The sequence below is a fragment of the Ambystoma mexicanum genome, chromosome 6p (assembly GCF_040938575.1).
Source record: "Ambystoma mexicanum isolate Mex_15411 chromosome 6p, UKY_AmexF1_1, whole genome shotgun sequence".
NCBI classification, from domain to species: domain Eukaryota; kingdom Metazoa; phylum Chordata; class Amphibia; order Caudata; family Ambystomatidae; genus Ambystoma; species Ambystoma mexicanum.
In genome coordinates, this window is record NC_090935.1 from 589,735,982 (window position 1) to 589,750,582 (window position 14,601).

General features: G+C 45.6%; 1 protein-coding gene across 1 annotated transcript in view; it reads left to right on the top strand.

The window, feature by feature from the left end:
• Positions 1 to 14,601, top strand: part of AP3B1 (adaptor related protein complex 3 subunit beta 1) — a 2,743,269-nt gene that overhangs the window by 460,849 nt on the left and 2,267,819 nt on the right. The gene's annotated exons all lie outside the window — the stretch shown is intronic.

Sequence of the window (14,601 nt, forward strand, 5' to 3'; positions counted from 1 at the left end):
CGGGGCGCCATCTTTGTGTGGGACAAAAAGTCCCAGGTACGATCTAACTCGAATCGAGCCTCAAACCTGGTATTGAGGTAACCTACAAACCTTAAACAGTGCTAAAAATAGTGGCACGGTAAGGAAGACAACGTAAGGGAAAGAATACCTTTGTGGTTTGTATACACGGATTGCGCCGTGTCGCGCGTGCGCGCTCTGTTTTCTGTTGCTAGGGACGCGTTACGCTCTGTCCCTTGTAATCTGTATGGGTTCCAGCTCAGATTAGACGAGGGGATGCCTCGACAAATAATCGAGCGGGTATGCTGAGGTAGGCACAACAATCGCATGCAGCAAATAAACTGCATGGTGATCAGACTCATTCCACTCGATCCTAAAAACTAAAGCTTACATAACAAAAGAGCGGGTATGGGGGCAAGTCTCCTTGAATGTTTGGGTTGCGGGGGGATGGGCAAAGAGGCAGCGGGGAGCTGCCTGGTGCCCCTACCTCCCGCTATGTTTCTGCTGAATAACGAAAATTACAAGTCGGACAGCAACATGGCAACCTGCCAGGAGATATCCAGTGTGATTGTTATTCCTGTTTTATATTGATAATCCGATTATACTGAACTCTGCACTCTGGTGTCTTATATGGGTCGCTGACCTCCATTCGTATTACATTGAGGATTTTTCAGGCTCCTGGCTGAGGGGCCGTTCACAATCTGATGTTGAATCAAATCCATGATCAGATAACGATTAACTTGAGTAACAAGATAAACATTCACAATGCTAATCCAGTACATACTCCGTATGTTCACAGCCACATATACATACTACTCCTGTGTTAATTACAGGGTCAACAAAAATTGCATCCAGTGACATCTGTGTTCTGCAAATCACACATATAACACATATCTTATTAACCAGAGTGTGAAATCTGGATTGGAAGTAAAAACCGACCTAATAGTTGGCATAACACTGTCAAAACCCTGCTAAAAACACTAATACAAGCACATGGACTAATCATGTGGAAATCAGAGAAAACACATTAAATCGAATTCACAGTTCATGCCCCTTGGACTGAGGCAATCCAACAGATCAATCCAAAAGACCTCCCTCTGGAATAGTCTCTTTTGTACATCACCCCCTCTTGGACCTACTTTCACTTGTTCAAGGATCATGCATTTTAGTTGAGCAATCGAATGCCTTGCTTCCTGAAAATGCATTGCCACTGGTGATCTAGGACTTTTAGTTCGGATGTTGGACTTATGTTCCGTCCAACGCAGTTTCGCCTTCCTTATAGTGATCCCCAAATAATAGTAGCCACAGGGACACTTGAGAGCGTAGACTACATTGGTTGAATCACAGGTGCATGAATGTTTGAGTGAGATAGGTTTGCCAGTGTGGGGATGAGAGATTATATTGCCTGGTATGATGTTACTGCAATGCTGGCAGTTGTGGCATGGTTGGGTTCCCTTGTGTTTAGTAAGTGCCCCATGAGTTGTGGGCAAATCTGCTCTGACTAAACTGTTCCTTAAAGCATTAGTATTTCTGTAGGCAAAAATAGGAAGATTTTGAAAATGTGGCTGTGTTTGTGGGGTTGTGACATTACTCAGTATCTGACATGCATGCATGTGCAGGGGCATTTATACTCACCAAGCAGCCATGTATCGCCATGCCGCCCAGCTTCTAGGTCCCGGTTTAGGGTTGACATTCTGTAAATGAAACTGTCATAGGTGGACCCTGGATAGTTGGCATATACTGAGGTGATGATTCCCTTGGCATCACATACTACCTGCACGTTGATGGAATGCCAGTGCTTGCGGTTTCTGTAGATGTGCTCAGTTGCCCTGGGAGGACGTAGAGCCACATGGGTGCAGTCAATGGCACCTAGCACTTTGGGGAAGTGTGCCACCCTGTAAAAATCCTGGACGACAGCCTGCCTTTCTGTGGGTGTTCTGGGCAGGCATATGTGCCTGCGGACTGATGGGCGTGCAGCCATGATGACCAACACCTGGTGCAGGCAGTGTGACTGCATGGCCTGTGAGACCCCCCCACTATGGCAGTAGTCCGCTGAAATGAACCAGTGGCCAAGAAGTGCAGTACATTGAGCACCTTTTCCAAGGGGCTCAGTGCTTGGGAACACGGGGTGGGCGATGTGAGGTCATCCTCCCACTCACTCACCATGTCGAGTATTATGTGAGGTGGAAACCTATACCTTCCATACACCTGGTCATCAGGCATCCCAAAAAGGCTGGTTCTGGGTGTGAAAATTCTGGGCCTGACTATCCTCCTCCTCCTGCGGTATCCCACGACCACTGCTGCGAGGAACGGTATATTCATCTTGGCGTCTGAGCTTGTTTGTTGTTTGCACGCATTTTTATGCTGCACAGGTCCACGTACGCCTGCTTCCTGCTGGCGTACGTGTTTCCGGATTAGCGCGTCTTTTTTGGCACACGCGTTGGCCCCGTTCGATTCCATGAATACGTGTTGTAGGCGCACGTGTGGGCGTTCCGTGCATTTGCCTCCTGTACTTCCCCCGTGACGCCCACATTTTCACGCGTTGTTCCCCATTCCACGTGTTACGCCTACTTTTGTTGTGTTCGCTTTGCTATGTGCGCTTTCGCTGTGCGTGTAGCGCACGCTGTTTGAAGACGTGTGCGCCATCGTGCGCCACGCAGGATTTTAGCGCACATCCTTGGATTTACACACGCACGGACCTCCATGAATCGCTGTGCGTGGGTTGTGCTGTGATTTTGGCACTTGCGCTGCGATTCGCACGCTTTCGCGGGAATTTGCAGCGCACATTAATTCCATGAATCAGCCTCATTATCGCTTATTTGCACAAATACTGAGCACAGTTATCTTGCCTGTTAGTTGGTGTAAATCTGTCTTGGTCCCTATTTTTAAAAAGGGAGATAGATTAAACCTGAGTATTTACCGACTCCTGGCTATGAATGATTGTAGCCAAAAGATCTTTGCAGCGATCATTCTGAAAAGACTAACCAAATGGGTAAATTAAAATGACCTATTGAGTCCCCTGCAGATGGCATTCAAAAAGGAAATTCTACCATTACTAATATAGCTATATTGCCGTACCTCATGGCTCAAACAAAACATAAACTCAGGTCTACACTATGTCTGCTACATAGATTTTAGCAAGGTCTTTGATCTGGTATCACGACCTAAACTTTGGAATAGCTGATTGCTATGGGCATAGTTAAGTCTCTACTGTATTTTATCCAACAACTGTATACTCACACATCCATCGCGATATAGTTAAATATGATCTGGGACATACTCTAAATATTATCAAACTAATGTGGGTCTCAAACATGGGAGTGGATTGGCTCCACTACTGTATAATTTGTATACAGCGGATTTGAAACAAGAATTCTCTAAAATACGTACTTTTCCACCTAAAATCAACCATGACTTCCCCATACTGTGGCGAGCCTATGCTGATGGCGTTATTTTGTTTCATCAAACTGAGATTGGCCTTAACCGTACCATGAAGGTAATGATGACCAATGCCAAGAAAAATGAGATGGTGATCAATACTACTAAAACCATGTGCCTGGGGAAACATCACTAGGGAGACCGTGAGGGTATTTAAACTTAATGACCAGGCCCTGGAAAATGTCAGTGAGTATGTTTATTTGGGATTTCCTATTACAATCAACCTTTCCAGTACATATGATGGTGATTATTTATTAAGTAAAACATGGAACAAATGGCTGGATGCAAGGCAGTACATCATACATAGAGGGGGGTAGGATTACTTGAAATGTATCTTACTGCTATTATACCGGGCATCCTCTATGCCATGATTGTTCTTTTGGAGAGTGTGGTTATATGGCTCAACCATATTGAGGCTCAAATATTACGCACATTGATTAACATCCCACAGGCGGTGCAAGATTAAACAATGAGATAAATCCTGTAATGTTAGATCTATTGCATACTCGGAAAAGATACCTGGAATATTCCCATCAGAGTTTTGCTATTACCACAAACCACCTGTTGAAACTATGTACACCAGAACTTAAATGTTTTATACTGTATTTACGCCTCAATATTTTACCCACTAGGGAATACATGAACAAATGGAATAAAAGGGAAAATGATATAGATTTATGCCGATTGTGTTATGACAACATTGAGACCTGTCGACATTTGCTTACAGTTTGCCCAGTTTTATTAAAACGATAAATAAACGCGTATGCATGTTTTGTTACAAATATAGAGAACACTACCAGTGACCAATTCTGGACCACATTATATGGGGCTGGAATCTATTGTTATAACCCCAGCAGCCCACATGCTATGGAAGGAGATATTAAAATATACTGTTCTCACCACGGCTTAGAATTATGCTGTGAAGTAGATTATGCACTTATTTGATTTGGAAAATATTGAGTGATATGAGGTAGGAGGTCGGTTATTTTAATTTTCTTTTTCTTTTTTGGATAATGTAATTACACAGTTATGTGAATTTTAATCATGTTTTAACAATGCTCATGTTTTGTATTGTAAATCATTTCATAATTGGTATTTACTATGATGATTATTGGTAATGTTTTGCTATGGTGCTAAAAGTTTATAATGAATGCACCTTTTGCTTAAAGATGTTGGAGGTATTTAACCCCTTTACTGCTGAGGGTTTTCCCTCGCAGTGCTGAGCCCTTTTTTGGAGGTTTCGATATGTCGCATTCAATCCCTTATAACTCTTTTTTTTACAAGAGAGCTCTCAGACAAAACTGGACCCTTTATTTCCCACATGTAGGCGGTCATAAAGCTACCAAGGAATCCTAGTTTGCTGTAGGGGGGTGAGAGAAAATAACAAAAAAGAGCAGATTTGTATTTTTTCTGAAAGTGCCACTAAAATGATGTACACAGAAGCCTGTGTTTTTTTTTTCTTCTAAGAGCTAGGAACGAATGGTTTGCAGTTCAGAATTCGCCATTTTCCAAGCTTTCAAAGAACGGGTTGAGTGGAAACAAAAAATTTTTTTTTCTAAGGTTTCATAAGTTTTGTGCGAAGTAGGCGATTGTTTCCCCTTGTTTTGTTTTAAATAGGACTTGCTTGCAAGGAATGGAATGGATGGCGAGGGTAGTAAAGCCCGGTGGGAACCCAGGAAGGCATACATTTTTAAAAAGTAGACAAAATTCTAAGTTTCAGGACAGTGAAAAATGGCAAGCATACATTTTTTGAAAGAGCACAGTCAGATCTTTTAAAGGATAGGAGACTTGTGCAGTTCCCAAAAGCACAGTGTGCCTAAAGCAGCAACTAAATGTAGGTCACATTTGGGAAATGAAAGGGTTGTGTAACAAAATGCAGTAGGAAATGTATGAGAACGTTCTGAAAACCAAGAGAAAAAAAAAATGTCCTACCTTCCAACGTTCTCACAGGTGTCACGGCGAAAAAAAAGGTACCCTACATGTGTGGGTGCATGTGCCTGGGCACGAAGGGAAAAGACTTAACCACTGCTACACCAAAGGGCCTAGGAAGAGGACATTCGTACAGTCGGGGGTGATGTCCCTGGCCGGCCCTGGCCGACCCTCCTCCATGTGGGTCAACCAGCCCCAAGACCAGCCTGGAGCTCTGGCTGGGCTGCGTTACAGCTTCTCCCTTCCAGGAAAGGACAGGGATTCGGCTGGGGCTCCCTGAACCACTGCTAGGCTTAGGGGCAGTCAACCACATCAGGGACAGCCGCCCAAGGCCAGCGACATCACCCCTGACCATCCTGGAGCTCTGGTTGGGTTGCGTTACAGAATTTCTCTCCAGGAAGGGATGGGTACCCTGCCTGGGCTCCCTGGGACTGCCTCTGCACTTGGGGATGGTCAACCCACATGGGAGACGGGTGCCCATTTCCAGGGACATCACCCGCGACCATCCTGGAGCTCTGGCTGGCCTGCGTTACAGCTTTGGCCTCCGGGAAGGGATGGGGACCCCTACGTGTGTATATTATGAAATGACATCCAAAAGGTATATACACTCCTCCCGCCTACTAAACAAATTTGGTATACTCCTCACATCCAACCTGTAGTCCTCTTCAGCGAGAGCATTCACCAGACCCTGCTTCTATTTCCTCAGTATTATCACTATAACAATAATACTGTATCTGTTAATACTCATAATCTCTATCTGCTAATATTTATGCGATCACTGTATCTGTAAATGTTTGACTGTAAATACGTTCAATTTGGCTCCTTTCTAAAGCCTATGTCCGCCATTGTTGCCTGTGGTAACACTTGTAAACTGTATTACCTGCTCTTCAGCGCCCAAATACCCACGAGTTAGGTGCACTCTACAAATGTTAAATAAATACAAATTCATGGTTCTCATCAGTACCATTATTTAAGACGTTTGTTTATCGCAGATGGCTGCAGGTTAACTGGCACAGCGCATAAGATCCTCTGAGAGAAGTGTAAGGAAGGCATGGTATAAACAGTAAGACAGACACAAGTGACCACAGTTCAAGGGTGTTTATTGAAGAAGAAAAGTGGTTTTCAGATGGCTGCAAACTACGACCATCAAATAATAACGCTGTTCTAGTGGTGTCTTGTCAAAATAAAAGGGCCTATACTAATAAACCTATTGCCAATCTTTCCTCTAAATACAAATAGTGTGGGAAATAATGTTATGCAAAAGAAGTGTTCAAGAACTGATGTGTCATGATATTTAAGCCGTTGACTTTCCTTCCCCACGTTTTCAGCACAGGACAAGGCAGCACACTTGAGTTTAGCGCAGTCTCTGGCTTCTCTAGCACAAGGCTGCAGTTCAAAGTTTCAAGAACATGGCCTTCTGTGCCAAAGTCTCTTTGCCATTCAAAGTCTCTTCTGTCAGAGGGCCTGATGCAACAAACAATACATTTCTTTTCCTGTTTGTATTTCATATATACACAATTTTGTTAGGTGATTTAGGTCTCATAGGCCTGCACTGATTGCGTTGGCAGTTGACCACTATTGATCTCTGCCAGGCACTTAACAGCTGCTTGCATTTCACTCCCTAGCACTTCCCTCTGTGGAACACATAGCACTTAGCACGCCCCCACTTGTCGCTTCTCTCTCTGGAGTTGCACGTTTTATATTTTTCTTTGAAATATCTACATAGTTAATTTGTGTGACCAGTGCATTTTTGTGTCGTATTTCCGTAATGGAAGCGCAGAGTATAGATGCGGGCAGGGTTTTTTCTGTTTTCCCTGATAAAAACAATTTAATTAAGTTGTCTGAACTCATCTCTCAGAAACGGTGTACTGGTCACTGAGTACTAATTCCACACACTTTAAAGGTTTTAGAATGTTTACATTGATCATTATATATGAGTATGTTAAGTATGTATTATGTCTGTGAGATACAAAGAATAATCCGGTTTAAACAATGGAATATAATTAAAGAATACATTGTTTGATATAAATGATTTCTTGTTTAACATTTGTATTGACTAACCACTGAGATAGGTGAGGAAAATTACAGTAATTGTGTAAGGGAGGGATAACCGATTTCCACACTTTATACTGCTGATAGATAAAAGGATGACCACAGCACTGTTACCGCTAGTACAAACATCTGAGATTTGGCCACAATTCTGCTACTGCTGCTACAACTTCTGTAATTAAGTACATTTGCTGCTGTAACTACAACTTTAAAGATGGGCAACTTAACAAGACTTCTTCGACCTCTACAGGCCGGCAAGGCACTCTTATTTCTATCTCATCAGAAAGGGCAGCCTCTTTGCCTGTCTTGCAGTCTCTATGAAATCTGCTGTCAGCTTTTAGACCATTTTTTCTTTCTTCATATAGCTTTTGCCATACATATTTAAAACTATCTCTGTGAACAAGTACCCAGCTCTCTTCCACAGCTTCATATGCACACCCTTCCTTCAGTGGTTACCCCAAAGCTATTGTGCCACTTTTCCAGCTTTGGTTGTTATTGTCTGATTCAATTTAGAGGAATCTTGGTTAACAATTTCTTTAACAACTTCAGAACACTGGCGTATAGTTATTGAAAGAGAAGGATTCCCTTTTATAGAGTTCGCTCTATAGGCTTGGGTAATACTTGTTCTGGCTTCAGCTACAACCTTTGCTATGACTTCTGCTTCAGCCTTTAATGTGTTGCAAGATATATATTTTCTACTGGAAACAAAATAAGGCACACAAAATTTAGTTGCTCTCTCGAACTGCCAATTCAAATGTCCCCACCTTTGGGTCAGCACAAAGCCTCCAAGTTATCAGGAAATACTGTCTCACACGCTGACTTCTAAAACATTGCTTGCAACACTTCGGGAAGGTCAGTCTGGTTTCAGTTAGACTACCGACAACTATCTCCAGGTTAACTGGAGACCGCCACTGCTCAGTATCAAAATAATACTGATGTTACTTTTTCCTTAAAAAGACTTCCCACTTCTGTGGTTAACTTTTCCTCGCTTAGATGAAAGCGCAAGTACAATTAAAGCTGGTTAGTTACCAGCAAGTAAATTCTGCTGTTCAGGAGTACAGAGTTCTCCTGCTGACTCCTAATTCAGATTATGGGCTGCTGCTGCTTCCCGGCTTGGTTTCTTCTCCTGCTACTTCTGCAGGCATTCTTGGGATCCACACCCCTCAGCTGCACAGGTGTCTCCGATCCAACCTCATTTAGGGAGAGTCTCCTACTCTCCTGTTTCCCTCTGATTGCTTCTGCACACGGGCCTTGGGAACAAATGCAACTTCAGCTCTGCATTCACAGCAATTAGACACACCTGGAAAGACTGCCTGTGACTTCCAGTGCTGCCACAGCTATGCAAGGTCTTTGGGCACAGGACCAACTTGAGTCTGCAGGGGGAATTTGCCTCCTCCGGCATCTGTTGTGGTCACACTTCCCTGTGAACTGCAATCTGCTTCTACTACTGCCGACCTTCCAGCTTCTGCCCCATCTTCTTTCTACTGCTTCTCCCTGCTGCAGCCTTTTATGTGCATCAGGTGGGCTAATTAGGTTCAGGTACAGGCCCTTGTGATTTAATTGCTTGACCTTGCCTGGAGTCATTAGGCTTGTCTGCCTGACGTGCCTCTTCAGCCCTCTCGTTCTCCCCAGTCCCTGAGGGATTCTGGGACTTGTAGTTTTTGATTCCATTCCACTTCTCTAGAATGGCAAAAGGCCATAAAAGGGCAGGGTTACGGGGGCAAATAAAAAGGGGTTCCGCCCAGCCATCCTGGTCTGATTTCCCTCCCCTGCCGCCACCCCCCATGTGATCCTCCCGCAGTTCACCACCCCCAGGGTCTGGATCAGAGAGAGCCTTCCTTCCCCATGCCAAATGAGAAGGGTCCAAGACCAGGTTCTTGGGAGGTTGGGGGGGGGGAGAAATCATGTCAGATTCTCCACACTAATTATGGTAAAATGACAAGCGGTATGATGCATGCTACGTTCGTGCAAAGCTAGTGCAATCTTACCCAAGAAGAAGAAATGTTAATCTGCAGTGGCAAAGATGAATTACTTTCGACTTAGATCTCTCTGAAACTGGTTTGGCCAATGGAAGTGTTGGTGGGATCCATAGTAGGAAGAGGCAGGCTTCAAAACAAACCAGTGCTATCTGCGTCCCTAGGTCCATTAAAGTGCTATGCCAGGTTTATGAAGAATTTTCATAAATAGTTGGTGCTAAAGGAATGTGCAATGTGTGTGCACAGATGGACGTCAAGCAGAGCTTGCATAAAAATAAATTGCCTCTGCTCCAGTGGTCCATACATTTAAAGCGTATTGTGACAACGGATGACTTGGTGCTGTGCTGATAGATACAATTAGGTTCTGAACGAACCATAGCATTTTTTCGTTCCTTTGAGGACACTACGATGAACCGAGTTCAACTAGTCCGTATTGGAACAGTAATCCTGTGTTTCATATGGGGAGTGTACATATTTAAGATGTTCTTGTTTGCACAGGGCCTTTATCATAGGGAATGATTGTACACCTTTTGGAGCAGAGTGCCATGCAAAAAGGTAGATGATAAGGATTGCTAGAAGGTTCACTAGGTTTCAGGGTTTTATATTAACTGTGTAACAGCACATGGGATTGGATGCTCTGTCTAGAAATCCCGGGAAGGAAGGTGTGGAGAAGATGACGTGCAGTGTTTTCAAGTGTATCAAATGGCTATTTATAGAAAATTGTGTGAGGCGGACAACTGTTTGATGATTTTTCAACACATGCCATTTTATTCGTAAAGAAATGTATTCAAAATGCCTCACTATCCCTACTCTGCTGTGGATTTCTCTGCCTAACCACAGCTAAAGGGAAACACTCTTAAAACAGGCTAACCGGCCCTCACACTAAGCATCAAATACACAAAGAAATATGACAGTACAGTATAACATGAACAACATTCACAGTGTCTGAATAACCTAAAATCCCGAGTGATTTCCCTTCCCCAAGATTCAAGGTCAATTGTGTTAGTATTCAACCAAAGTTCTTGATGTTTCAAAGTCAACGTAAAGGTTTGTTAACCAAAGTTGCAATAATAGCAAATCTCTCCTCCTTGGTGAAATACATTATTCTCCCACCAAATAGCACCAATGGTAATCCCAGAAACAATGCTTTGGCACTTCATAAAGAAGTCTTGCCAAAGTTCAAAGGAAATGCAACATCCACCACTTGAAGGAATACACAGTTCTTGGTTAACAGTTAGCATTTTCTTATTTACAGTTTAGAATTCACAATGGTATATTTGTCAGTATGACTTCACAATGCTGCTGCTTCCACGTGAACAAATTCCACTTCTACATGATTCATTATGAGAATAGTCACCTTTGTCTCACAGTACTTTTTTCGCACTACTACAATGTTGCATCCACTGACAACCAGATATACCACCACAGCTTCAATACTTTGGACTACTACCATAGCGTCAGTGATTTGTACTTCTAGACAGTTTTCGACAAAATACATGTCCAAGCATTTCAACAACTTCCAGTAGGCAAGGCACTCTTCTGCTGAATTATTATCTTCAAAGGGGCAGCCGCGTTGCCTCTCTTGTCTAATTATCAACAGACATGAGTTATACAGACATTACATGTAACTTAGAGAGAACATCCAAGACAACAAAATCAACAAACGCTGTCCCATCCCACCCCCCAAACAAGGTTCCCGACTCAGCAGTACATGTACATTGGAGTCTGTATATACCTGAGTCACACCACAAACAGAAGCAGATTCAACCCAATCCGAACTATAGGGTTCTAGGAGGACTGTCCCTGGATTGAGAGGGAGAGGGGCCCAACGTTACCCTCAGTTCGCATGGGAACTGCCACATGAGCTAGCTTGACCGTGCATCACATTACTTATGGGACTGGAGCACTTTAGTAAAAAAAAGCATCACATTGAAAATGTGTCCTCTTTTTACGCAGGGAACCGCATGCAGCCGTAACCCCGCCCTCCTTAGCACCACCCTGCGCATCGCCCTTCAGTCCTTTTCTCCCTGCGGTTGGGGCTGGACGCACTAGCATCACCGGAAAGACCTTTTTTCTTTCTGTTTGTTCTTCTCCCCTGCTCCGGTTCTGCAGTCGCATAGTCCTTTGTCTATGCCGGAGCCTCTGGGTTTTGCCACTTGTTCCTCTTGCGAGCGTCGCTTCGCTAGGGTGGATCTCCATTCTCTATGCTTGGATTGTCTGAGACCGGATCACCGTTGGGACTGCCTTTCGGTCCGGGCACTTCCAACGTCGTCTTCGTAGATGGGAGGAAATCTTCCAGAAGGTTCCTCCATCACATTTCCAACTCTTCATTGACGGAAAGAAGAGACACCCGGTAAATTCCTTATTTTTCAGGGCACCCTGGCCAGAGGACTCCTTCACAGGGTCCCAGGGTTATCCCTGAGGTGCCTCACAGGCCTTATGGGCGTACCAGGGTTTTCTCCGAGGGTTTCCGCGAGGGGCCTGCCTAAACCGGATCACGATCCGAGGTTCACCGATCAGGTGCTAATAGCCAGCATAGAATTGCTGAGGCGTTGGGTACCGGAGTTCACTCTGAGTTCTCCTTGTCTGGAGCTTCCCACACAGACAGCGAGGTGCGCCCTAAGGCCTCTGTTCCGAGGTTCCTCTTAACGAGGTTTATGTGTGTACCAACAGAACTGAGAGGCCTGTAAAGGTCTTGTCTGTGAGGTGGATTCCTCAAATTTCCCACGCTCGCAGAGTTACCAGTTCTGTTGAGGGGGCACAGGGAGAGGTCGTCGACCGTAAATCCTCTGTTACCGGCGTTGCAGAGGTTTCTCCTTTTGGAAGCTAATTCAAGGGACAGGATATCCAGTAAACATCCAAGGCCCCATAGTACCGGCTCTGCCGAGGTTCCTTGTGTGAAGGCTAAAATTTCAGTCAAGTCCCCTGACCAGTCTGTGGAGTCAACTGCCTCATCACATGTGACGCAGTTCTCCTCAGATGTTCACAAAATGGCGGGCGTTCCCACGTGGTCGACTGCTGCCATTTTGGATTTCTTCCCTGACGCCCACGCTATCGTGCAGGGGTGCTGGGAACCTTCTTTTCAGGGACAACCTTTTCCATGCGACAGTGTGAATCCGTTCCACCTTTCCTATGACTGGCGTGCTTGGATGCCTTTGGTCTCGCTTCCTCCTACATCTGCCCCATTGGTATATGGAGATCCGGTTGGTGGCGGGCCCTCTTAGCAGCCCTCCTCATTTCGTTCATAGGGTTATGCCTCTTATGAGAGGCCTCTGCCACCTCCACTGCCTGAGGTCTCAGCAGAGGATGCCTTTTTTGGGAAATTTCAGTCTAATGAACTCTGATCCCATGAACGAGTACTTTAAGTGCCTTTTTAGATAAATCTGCCCTCAGACTCTGTTGCCTACCCCGACAGCTCCTGTCACAGCGCATGTCGCCCCGTTGTTGGCACCTCCTCTGCCTCCCGGCCCTCCTCCGGCTCTTCCACCTCTGCCTCCCTTGTCACTGTTGGACAAGACCCCGGCAGAGCATGCTGTCAGTCTGATACTGGTCGTGTCGCAGCTGGGGGACAAGGATGTTCTAGGCAACCCTTTGGCAAATCAGGACAGTGAAGACCAGCCCCACTCTGTCCGAGCATTTCACGACCGGGTACTAGACATGTCACTCCTTGACCTACCAGTGCCTGAAGCACCCGTTCCGCAGGAAGGGGTGCTTTCGGGGACGCTAACCTTGTTTCCACAGGAGCGCACCGGCCTGTTGCTTCAGAGGGACGTCCTGGCCGAGACCCGCAAGGTCTGGGATAAACCCCACACCGGGCTGCACATTAATAAAAGGATTGACGCCCGTTACAGGCTTCATACCTCCAAGGAAGTAGCCTTGGTGTCATGTCCGCTCTCGTCCTCGACGGTGGTAGTGGCCGCCACTCTGCAATCCAAGCCGGCCTCTGCGTCTTCCGAAGCTGTGGCTCAAGTTCTGTCCAAAGAGTACAAATTGCTCGATTCCTTGGGCAAGAAGATTTTTGCCAATTCGGAGATGCAATTGCATCAGGCCAACGCAGAGCTCATCCTGGCGGTGGCGAATATGAAACTGTGGAGAGATTTGGCTGACTTCCAGGAGTTCATTCCTGTTTAGAGACTAGAAGACTTTAAATGCGGTTTGTCAGACACCAGGGTGTTGGCGCAGGATATGCTAGAGGCTGCTGCGCACCATGTTGATACCTCGGCTCGTGGCCTCATGATGGGGGTGGACACCTCTCGTCAGGCTTGGCTTCATGCAACAAAGTTTTCGAAGGAGGTCCAAGATAAAGTGCTGGACCTGCCTTTTGATGGCAGAGTTATTTCATTCTTCAATGGATGACGAGCTCACCAAGACTAAGGCGAGCATGCAAACTGCGAAGTCTCTGTTGCTGCTTGTGAATGCCCCAGTCAAAGCTCAGAGATCTGGGTCCCTATCTCGATCCTCTCCAGGCTTTAGAGGGTTCCATGATCGCAGGTCGCACAGGACGGATCCTCCTTCGTCGGGTAACTCCCGCCGGAGGCAGCAACGTGCCCGGTTTTTCTCTGTCGTCAGGCTCCACTTGAGGGACAGGTAGTCTCTCTGCCGAAAAGTCTGCAAAATGATATTTTTTGGCGCTTGCACGAGACTCCGGTGGGAGGACGAATCTCGTCTCATCTGGAGGCGTGGCAAAGAGTCATTGATGACAGGTGGATTTTGTCCATCGCTCAGGTGGGCTTCCGCTTGCAGCACCCCACCCTTCAATCCTCCTTTTCAGCAGTCGGGGATGCCCTCCTTCAGAGCCGAGGTCCAGAAGCTTCTAGATCTCAGGGCGATAGAATCCGTTCCCTTAGGGGAACGAGGGGAGGGCTTCTACTCTCGTCTGTTTACAGTGCCAAAACCCAACCAGGCTGGCCTGCGCACCATTCTAGACCTTTCCCAGGTCAACCCTTCTCTTCCCCAGGAGAAATTCAAGATGATTACACGCTGCCAAATAAAGTCCTCTCTTCAGAAGGGCGACAGGCTCAGCGTTGTGGACCTTCAGGATGCTTATATGCATATCCTGATCTGGAGGCTGCATCGGAAATATCTGCGGTTCTCCCTGGGAGAGGAGCACTGTCAGTTTCGAGTGCTCCCTTTTGGTCTCAGCTCTGCGCCACATGCTGTCGGTCATTAAGGCTTTTTTAAAGCTACAGGGTATTCATGTATATCCCTATTT